Here is a 9876-nt window from a genome sequence, read left to right as displayed (position 1 = left end):
ATGTAACAGGATTGATTACATCACTTTGAGCCCTTTCGCGCATGATACCTTCCTTTTTTAGAAGTCTTCACGCGCGCACAGTATCGTTGCTAATTAAGTAGTGTCTGTCAACAGAGCAGCCGCTCTCTGAGAAGGAAAAATTACCTGTGGACGTTTATTCATTTCATATTTTTGGGGGGAGCAGCTGATGGTCATCAGCTGCCGACACCGTTTCACGTTAACTACAAGCGGTTCATGTTAAGCGCTTAATGTTATTACACAACAGGGCGATCAAAACATAAATCGAATGAACGAGAGCTTTGTACTGCGACTCATATTCCATGAAAAACGTTCTTCTAGTAACATACGCCAGTGTTACTTCCGACGGCAATAAATTAAGCATCGAGTAAGGTCTCACTTCGTCGCTTACATCGCTCACGTTTTTTGGAAGGGACAAGGTGACTAATCAGAATGCAACTGCTAAATCGCATAGGGTTGATAGCGGTAAGCAAAACAAGTTCCCAGCCTAGAAGAAGTTCATTAGCGGCACATCACTCATCAGCCAGCCTCATTACGTTCAGCTACTCCTCCTGAAGAAGGGGGCAGGGAGGAAAGAAATATAAGCAGATTAATTGCTACGGGTATGAAAAAAAGCTTCTGAGAGTAGCGTTGGGTTCGTAATATATAAGACCAGAGAGGGCGGCGATCGCTAGTGTCGTCAACGATTTCAAACACCAGCTTTTATTAAAGCTCAGAAGCAGCACACACCTGCAGGCAGTAAATAGAAAGTGCGCTCAAAAATCGTTGATGTAGAGGCGTCGGTGGTATAGTGGTTAGCATAGCTGCCTCCCAAGCAGTTGACCCGGGTTCAATTCCCAGCCGACGCCGCTATTTTATTTTTCCTCTTGACCACTTCTCAGTTGTTTACTACGAGGCACCTCTCGTTTCCGATGGCCTCCCCAGCCATGCCAGAACGGCGCAACGGCACTGCCATCGGCGAGCGATGTACATGACAGAGCTATCTTGCCACAGCGGCAAGCCAACAGATAGAGTCAGAGCGTGTACGCAATGCAAGGTGAGAGTATACCCAGTTTTATACAGCGTCTCCACGCCAGCATCAAACAAATGAGCGTAGCTTTCGCGCCCTGAGAGCAGGGGATGTTCATTACCGTAATGAAGCTACGCCGCCTAGCGAAGCAACGTTGGAGAGAGCATGAACGCCTCGGGGAGTGTTTTATTGGACAGCATATGGAGGTCTCTATTCTCTATTGCTCATTTTCGGCGACCACCGTCCGACTGCGACTTATTGTGGCCTTTTTGTTATCTTGCTTAGCACGTTCTTTTCGTTGCAGCTTGCTTTGAAAAAAAAATGCAGTCAAAACGGTCCAACTGCCACGCATATAACGAAACTAAGAAGAAGAAACTCAAATCATACTACGAGTACAAGGACACCTACTCCTAAAAGAAATGTAAATGCACCGTTTCTTTGTGACCTCAGAAGAAACGAGCAGGTGGTGGAATCGCTAGGCACTTCGACGGTTTCTATGCATCTTGCATGTGCGCGATAATATGGACGTCATCATGATGTGATGCTCGAGTAAGCGGCAATTTACCTCCATCAAGGGCTGAATATAAATAAAACCAAATAATATATCTTAAGTAAACTATTGGGCAAATTAATGTGCCAAGAACTGTTTGAACCAACAAAGGAATCTAGAGCGAAAATCCGCAGGCGACCGCATACCAATCTGTGCCTTGCAAATTTCCTGAGCAGTCCAGAGAGCCATTAGCCTCTCTTAAAAGAAGAAATATAGTCAATATATGATAAGCCACTTTCCCCACTGTCCTTTGTCACGTTGTGTTGTCATGAATGGACCTATCATGATGATGCTACCCACAGCGCGCCGCGAAAAAAAGTTCCTGCTCCAATTTGTTACGAAACCAAGGAGCTCTAAAATAATCAAGTTCCTCAAACAACTATGCCTGTAAAAATAACAGCTTGCTGTCTTGCTGTTCATGTGGTGTTCAGGTTTTGAGAGTAAAGCGCCGTATATACATACCTTACTTAGAATCTCCGAGCGCGCAACTCGTATACACTAACCTGCACTAACGTCAATAGCTTCAAACACAGTCGTGGCTTAAGGGAAAATAGCACGAAAGGCGGGGACAGTCGTGGCTTTCGAGAGCATCCATGTCCCGATCAGATCTCGCTGTGGGCCCCGGAAGCAGAGCGCGTCCATCACCACGGGCAACACAAGCGTCGTCATCTACCTGGCGCTGTTATGAACTTCCTCTCCCCCAGACAGCGTACTGGGACGATGGCAAAGCGTCTAGCTGACAGCGACAGTACCTACTTTCCGTCTTTGCTCGCCATGACGCAATAGCAACTGATTATCCTGCACCTGTCGCCGCGGTTCAAGCTTTGCGGTCGTCATGGTACTATGGCCGAGTTTACTGGCATTCGGAGCGACATCCAAGCAGGGGCAGCCCCAATCGAAGTCTCATTCCCGGTTAAATGGAGGAAAGCAGCCCAACTGAACGGAGAGTACGGTGGAGCCAACGGGAAGCGCATCATAAACAGTACATGCAGTATTACAGTGCAAAGGTATTGCTCTGCCACGGCCGTGGTTCACCGACATGGCGGTCTCATTCACGTTGGCGCATGCGCATGTATGGCACATACGGCCGCCAAGGGCAAGATATCACTATTTCGGGCCACACCAGGTGGTTGGCAGCTGCCGGCAGCAAAAATCCGTAATATTTTGTAGAGCTACGCTAACATTTTCTTGCAAGGTCACCGATCACAAAAGAATTCTGTTTTGACGTGGTTTCAAGCCGCAATTAACGGTTTATACTTAGAGTCATTTCAAACGCGATCACCTCAAGCTTTATCTACTAACTTGAACTGCTCTACCATAGCATTTCCAAAAAAAATTAGAAAGAAAATGTACTACCAGTTATGTCTTCCGGTCTTTGACTTTTACCGCCACTTTTTGGAAAATTTGTGATTGTTTCTCTAAAAAAAGCAATCCTTTTGGGCGGTGGTGGCCTGCGGTCACTTTACTTCTAACGCTGATCGTATGTGGACCAAAACTAGCCCTATTGAGCTTATGATCATCGATCAGCCTTATGACCCGTACACTGCCTATATATGAAAACCACATCACAAAGAGCCGGTCATTAGTCAACACCATTACCAGCCATCCGAAGGACATTGTATGCTTCTTCAGATTGCAAAAGAATTGCCGAATGAGCGAAAAACTTTGACGACACTCAACCTGCCTTGAAAACTACAATGCGACAACTTTGGAGCTTACCCCCGCGCTAATACTCATCTTTCATAAATTAATTGATCACCGGAGTCCTCTTACTACAATTTGTGCAGTAATGCAATGGTTAAGCGATACCCCATTGCATTCACAAGTGGCTTTTCAAGCACAGACACCAGAGGCTGTCCATCTCTCGACCAATAAGCTGACGCGCAGTGGCACTCTGGGCAGGATGGAACTACACTGAATTTATTTGAAAAAAATTTATTGCTAACCCCATAGCGTGCACGGCGTACGCACAACCTGTTCGGCACCTTGCTGACAAGGAGGACGCTTCAGGATGTTGTGGAGGTATTATCGTTACAACGCAACAGCTGAGGACAAGCTGAGTACAAAGACACGACGCTGACTGCGCACCGCGTGCTCATCTCGTCCTTGTCTTTTATGTTGTAAAGATAATGGCAGCCACCTTTCCACCTTGACAGCATGGGCACTTGGGTCCGTATTCTATAAGGTGTCCATTTTCCGTTATCCATTTCGTGTCAATTCTTACATATGTGAGAGGTTACTCAGATACACGGCCTGCCTTTAGGCTTCTCTAGGAAGCGACATGGCCTGTCGGTGTTTGGCGATGGGCCCTCTCCTTTGGCTTCATATCTCAGCCAATTGCATCCAGTGGTCAGGTCTGGTCGCCTGCTGTTGACAGAGCTTAGCTTAGCTTGGCTTATGGGGGCTTAAGGGCCCAAAGCAACCCAGGCTATGAGGGACGCTGTAGTGAAGAGCTTCTGAAATTTTGACCACTTGGGGTTCCAAACATGCACTGATATCGTACAGTAAACAGTATCTAGAATTTCACCTCCACCGAAATTCGACCGTCGCGATGCGACATAGCGATGTGATGTCCCTAACAATTGGCTGCAAATTGCATCTAATTTTAACCAATGGTATCCGGTCTCAATATACTCTTCCTCCTCTTTCCAAGGTAACTATTCCCCACGCGGTTCCTGTGGCGACCACCCTTCACTCGCGCCTTACGCTCATAATATTTAGTAATAATCAGCCTCCGGTCAAGCTTTAATAAGTACTCCTTCCCTTCCTCTTTCGACGCTAAGCATCCTCCCCTTGGCGATTGCTCCGATGAAACCCTAGCCTCCCCCTTTACTGATAACCACCTTACGGACAGTTCCCTTGATAACCGCTCTCCAGTTACGCCTTCGTGCACCCTCGCAATGCTGTTTTCCTGCCACAGTACTTTTCTCCTCTTTCTATAGTAAAAACTCTGCGCATAGCTCCCGTAGCAATAACTAAGAGGTTGCGTAACCGTACGCTCTTGACATGCCCTGCTCCGTCCGCAATAGCCACCCATCGGCTACCAATTCGTCCGCTGAATTCATACCTTCGTCTTCCCAAGGTAACCACTCTCCGAATGGTTCCCAAGGCAACGCACCCATCGGCTATGCCGAATACCAGGTAAAATTACTACTGTGACGTGAGACCAAGGAGCAACTGCTTAAATGCTGTTCCTGTTGAACAGAGTATAGAAAAGTCATAGGCGACTTCAATATGTAGCCGGAGACAAAGCGGATGATGTAGGCTGATGGCTGGGATGTAGGCTCTAGGTATAGCAGAAAAGGGTTTTTTGAAGAATTCGCGGAACGAAATACTTTACGAATCATAAGTACCTTCTTTCACCAACAGGAGACCCGAAAATGGGCATAGAAAAGCCTGAAAGGCGAAATTAAAAAATAAAGTCATGATATTGTGCGCTAATTCATCATCATAGAGGATGTGCAAGTGGTCGTAATTAGGAGATAGTGTGATGTCAGGATCATGAGTTCACGAATTATCCTATACTGAACAGGGAGCTAAATAAACAAATCAGAAAGAAGCAGCTTTCACAGATGATTATTATGATGATGAATTAGTGGCATTCAGAATCAGCGGCATTGCTTCGCCTCCATGAAGAACAGCGCGTAACCAACTGGGGATAGTTTAAAATATAATCTTTCTGGACAAGAGGTGAAGAAATACGTCTGCTTAGTGTAGGTAGTGACCAGAGATTGGGAACACGTGATGGAAATAACTAGAAGATTAAGCTTGGGGTGAAGTGTTTGGCAGTTTTTCCGGCTAATGAATGACAATTTACCAGTATTCCTAAGGAGAAAGGTATATAACAGCTGTATCCTATCGGTACTCACATATGGGGCACACAAATGGTGGATAACAAAGAGGGTTGAAATTAAATTAAGTAAAACGCAGCCAAGTATAGAAAGAAAAATGATAGGTGTAACGTTAAGAGACAGGAAAAAAACCTGAGTAGCTGAGGAAACAAACGCGTGAAAATGACATTCTAGTCGAAATCAAGACGAACTAGGCATGGGCAGGGCATGTAATGCGAAAGAAAGACAATAAATGACCTTTGAAATGTATTTAACAGAACGCAAGCGTAGGCGGAAGTGGCAGAAAGTAATGTGGGCGCAGGAGATATTGCGCTTGAATACATAAGGAGCCCATAGTAGGCACAGAACAGGGCGAATGGGACATTAAGGGAGAGGGTTTGTCCTGCAGCAGGCGCAGTCAGGCGTATGGTGTTGATGGATGACGGGTCCGATAAAGAACGTTGCCAAAGTAATTATGAGTGTCACGACCATCATGGGGACAAAAATGACAAATAAGAATTGTCAGACATGACCACCCATTGCTCGGCAACAAAGCGGACGTTCGGGGATACGCAGGAACGAAACAGTCGGCTGTGTTCATTTCGTTGTTTTGGTTTTTGGAGTTTGTGACCGCAAGGCGATTGAGGCTATGAGGGAAGGCGTACTTCAGGGCTCCGTAAAATTTTGACCAATTGGGGATCTTTAACGTGCACTTCAGCCGCACAGTGCACGTGCATCTGGCATTTAGCTTTGACCGAAATGGGACCACCGCGGCCGGTATCAAACCGCCCTCCTACGGTTCAGCAGCCGTGCATCATAACCTGTAAGTGTTCTATATTTTGTTTTCTGTTCTTATAAAGATGAATTTCGGTTGCGCTTGTGCATTTCGTTTTGAGGAGCCTAAGCATAAAGTGATTGTCTTCGCATTAATTTTGAAAAGAGAGAATCTGGCCTAATAACCGCATTCATCAGCCGCGCTTGTCCAGCTGTCCTGGTACCACCTCAGTCAGCTTTCCTAAAGCACTAAAGTATGTAAGAAAAATGAAGACTAAGACGCATCAGCCACACAGCGACGGCCGCGTCTTCCTCAGCGAGTTCACACCGGGCTACGAGCCCTGTACCTCTGTTCTGCAACCGCCAGCCCCAACTAATCCTACCTTACTGACACGAAGGCGGCGCTGACCGTGTGAGTGTAATCTCTCGCCACCGTTCCCGTCGACCACAGTTGGCGCACAAAAGGCCTCTCCTTCTCTGCCTATAACTCTCTTATCATCGAGCAGGTTGGCCGTACACTCAGAACATGCCGCGGCCATAACATATCGGCATTGCAGTAATCTCACTTTGCTCCAGAGATATCAGTGACGTGCCAGTGGTTGCGCTCCGGCAGCGCTGGGCACGCGTCGACGAGCAAACCGGCAGCGGTGCGCCGTAGCGATGCTGTGCCTCCTGGAGCGACCTCGCGCCGCAATCTCGTGCAGCCTGCTGTCGTAGCGGCCTGCAGACGGCTGGTCGATTGTCAGAATCTATACTGGGTGTAGTTCAGCTGGCTCACCCTTGTGTGCACTCGCTGCGAATCATTGTCAGCCATACGTTTGTGTTTGAGTAGACGTGAATGTAGTGGTCATGAATGCGAGTAGATATTAGTACAAGTTGATGTTAGTGTGAGTGCATGCGCTTTTAAGCTGACACAAATGTGAGCGTCATTGCGTCCTTGCGTGAATGCAAGTAAGTGAAAGTGCCTCAATGTGTGAACAGACGTGGGTGTGAATGAACACATGAGAAAAACATAATTCAGTGTGTGTGAGTGAGCCATCACTGATGCCGCCGAGCTGTGATACGCTGTACAGTGGCCATCTTAAAAAATTTCTGAAAGAACTTACAAGAAAAAAAACCGTCCCCGTCAACAGCGTATTCTTGGGGAAGCAAGACCGAGTTGTAGCACATTACAACTGACACTGAAAAGGCCTGGGATAGTTCGTGACAGAACGGCGTAAGACAACAGATGTGCATGAAAGCGCATTTATTCTCCGGTTATACATAGTTGGGTTGTTAAGAACAAGATCATGCTGGAAGGAAGGTAAAGGATAGGGAAATGAAAAATGCAGATGGTCTGTTTCTCTCATCGCTCTTTCCTTTGCACTTTGCACTGAGAGAGTAATACTGGTCTTTTCAGGGACTACTGTGTGCGCAACCGGCGTTAATCCTAAACGGTTAGACCTTAGGGCCATTTTTATTGCTTTATGCCTTAGCATGACCGCCAAATGGCACGGACGATACAATTGCGCGCATTGAGGGACTCCGTACGCAGTTGTAAAGAAGCACAAATCCGCCCAGGCCGGCAGAAGCATATATAAACAGGTATTGTTTTCGCTTTTCGCCAGAAGGGGAGACTTCAGAAATTTTGTCCGTAACAATGTTAAATGAATCACCGCGAATGATGACATAAGAGCTGAATTGAACTCACAATTAATTAAGGCGGAAACATTGCGCGGAAGTATGGAAAGGTTTGCTTTGGTTTGGTTTATGAGGGTTTAACGTCCCAAAGCGACACTGGCTATGAGGGACACCGCAGTGAAGGGCTCCGGATATTTCGACCACCTGAGGTTCTTTAACGTGCACTGACATCGCACAGTACAATGGCCTCTAGAATTTCGCCTCCATCGAAATTCGACCCCCGCGACCGGGATCAAACGCCTTTCGGGCCAGCATCCGAGCGCCATAGCCACTCAGCCACCGCGGCGGCTCTAAGATATGCAAAGGTATAAATACTGCAAATATATAAGTGCGTTTTATTATGCAAGAGAAATAATGATAGTAGCACCAAATATTGTCACTGTTAAAGTAGACAGCCCACGTTCATTTAATCTCCCTACGAACCTGGCTGTTTTGAAAAATCGAATACACACCCTTTGCTGAAACACGCAGCCGCTGAAAAACTGAAAACACAGGAGCCTTTCCACAACTAGAATTCTTCCCCCTAATGTACTGAACATCATTAGCATTCACCTGAAACCCAAAAGTGCCAATATTCCACTACACAGCAGAGAAGCGGGGCTCGAAAGACATACGATGGAGCTAATGGTATGCATGTTGGTAAGTTTTGTTCAGTTTAACTTATAGACGAACACAGTGTTTACAAGCCCAGAGGCGCCCGCGCACGCCGAAGGCGGCCATTGGTATCGTCTGCGACGTTATCAGTGAAGTAGCGCGGTTCTCTTATCGTGCCGCTTAAAAACTACCTTCCATGCAATATTGTCTTGACCGTCTAGCTAGAAGACAGCATTTGAGAGCAAAAGTAGCTATCCGGGCAGCATGTCGAAGTGCACAAGATGCATGCGCGAATCGGTGGGAGAAATGACGCTGATTAAGCGCCTAGGCATTGTGGGAGGCGTATCCGGCACAAACATATATATGGCGATTTCTAAAAAAAAATGTATGCTCTGAACTAACGCTGCATGTCTTTTTTTCTGTTTTTAAAGGCGCTCGACAGCTTTTAGCGGACAGCAATATTGAAATGTTTGTTGCAAAATAAAAAAATGTAGTTTTTCTCGCCTTTCAGTGTGCCACGCCAGCGCGGGAACCCAACCAAAAATTAGCGGGGAAACATCAGCCCCGCCTTAACGGTATGACGCAATAGCGGTACTAGTTACTACTCATATATACCGAATTGGTCCTTCTCGACGTACGTTCACAGATCACTGTGAGTCGTCATACCACTCCTGGCACAGTGGTGCAGCGGTTAAGCGCGGTGCCACACTACCCTACGAAGAAGGTGCACCCACAGATGGCTTTTCCAACCCAGGATGGTCTCGCCGAGCAACTTCTCGCGACCAATCATTATTTGAACTGCTGCCTGCCCACCGGGCTGTGAGCAGCCTAGGTGGGAAACCTAAGTGGATCACGAAGGTTGCTTCAGGGGAAATTTTTCCTCCATTTTTTGCTTATGGGCAACAACGCTGAAGCTGACCCGACACGGACGCCGAGGACGGCACCGGATTTTTTGCGACAAGGGTTCTCAACGCTGTCACAACACATCTCTTTGAAATGACGTTTCATACTTGCATATACAGTTCTCGGATGTACTCGGTGTTTGTTAAAAAAGGCATAACCTCATAGTTACACTGAGAAATAAGAAACCTGCATAAAAACTTTTTGTTTACATATATTCCTATGAACCGCATCCTCAGGTGTTACACCGAGCCTGCGACCGCAGCTTAACCTGATCTTCGTGACGTAAGGGATTCGTGTTGGTCTATGCGACTGTAAGGGCGCTGCAATCGTTTCAGTTCGGTGGACGACACATGAACAAAGAGCTTTGACAGTACAGACGAAAACAAATTATTGTGCAGATTGCAAAGTTAAGTACTAAGGCATTTTTTGATGGACACTACCCCCTTGTGCTGGGGACCATTGTGTCGCCGGACACAAAACGAATGCGAAGTGCAAACGTCCAAGCTTTGTATGCCTCG

General features: G+C 46.7%; 1 non-coding gene across 1 annotated transcript; it reads left to right on the top strand.

Annotated features, from left to right (window-relative positions):
* The first annotated feature begins 794 nt into the window (after positions 1-794).
* On the top strand, positions 795-866 carry TRNAG-CCC (transfer RNA glycine (anticodon CCC)). The gene has a single exon. It is a non-coding gene; the product is annotated as a tRNA-Gly (tRNA).
* Positions 867-9876: the final 9010 nt, after the last annotated feature.

This window comes from Amblyomma americanum, chromosome 9 (genome assembly GCF_052857255.1).
Source record: "Amblyomma americanum isolate KBUSLIRL-KWMA chromosome 9, ASM5285725v1, whole genome shotgun sequence".
In the NCBI taxonomy this organism is placed as follows: domain Eukaryota; kingdom Metazoa; phylum Arthropoda; class Arachnida; order Ixodida; family Ixodidae; genus Amblyomma; species Amblyomma americanum.
The sequence above is the reverse complement of the archived record's forward strand: the minus strand, read 5'-3'. Positions and strand labels throughout refer to the sequence as shown.